Source organism: Nothoprocta perdicaria, unplaced genomic scaffold (assembly GCF_003342845.1).
Source record: "Nothoprocta perdicaria isolate Ctin4 unplaced genomic scaffold, notPer1 scaffold_107, whole genome shotgun sequence".
Classification (NCBI taxonomy): domain Eukaryota; kingdom Metazoa; phylum Chordata; class Aves; order Tinamiformes; family Tinamidae; genus Nothoprocta; species Nothoprocta perdicaria.
In genome coordinates this window covers 2,398,025-2,398,370 of record NW_020454172.1, presented here as the reverse complement: position 1 = coordinate 2,398,370, position 346 = coordinate 2,398,025, and the positions used below count along the sequence as shown (strand labels likewise).

The window sequence follows — 346 nt, the reverse complement described above, 5'->3', positions numbered from 1 at the left end:
CCCGAGCCTGAGCCCGAGCCCGAGCCCGGCCCGAGGCCGCCCCGCAGCACCGGCCACGCGGGCCAGGTAGGGCCGTCGCGAGGGGCGAGCGCCTTGAGTGTGGGGAAGGAGTGTGAGGAAAGGAGTGTGAGAGGGTGAGTGTGAGGGAAGGAGTGTGAGTGAGGGGGTGAGTGTGAGTGTGGGGAGTAGTGTCAGCGTGAGGCTGTTACTGAGGGGACGAGTGTGAGTGAGGGGATGAGTGTGAGGGGGTGAATGTAGGAGTGATGGTGTGAGGGGATGGGTGAAGCAGTGAGTGAGTGCCAGCGATGGGTGATTGTGTGAGGAGGGGTGATGGTGTGAGGAGAGG

At 64.2% G+C, this 346-nt stretch overlaps 1 protein-coding gene across 1 annotated transcript in view; it reads left to right on the top strand.

The window, feature by feature from the left end:
* The first annotated feature begins 8 nt into the window (after positions 1–8).
* The window catches only part of DPYSL3 (dihydropyrimidinase like 3), a 35,538-nt gene continuing 35,200 nt past the window's right edge, over positions 9–346 (top strand). Inside the window, exon 1 of the mRNA XM_026046104.1 lies at positions 9–66. The gene's annotated coding sequence lies outside the window, so the exon portion shown is untranslated. The remainder of the gene's footprint in view (positions 67–346) is intronic.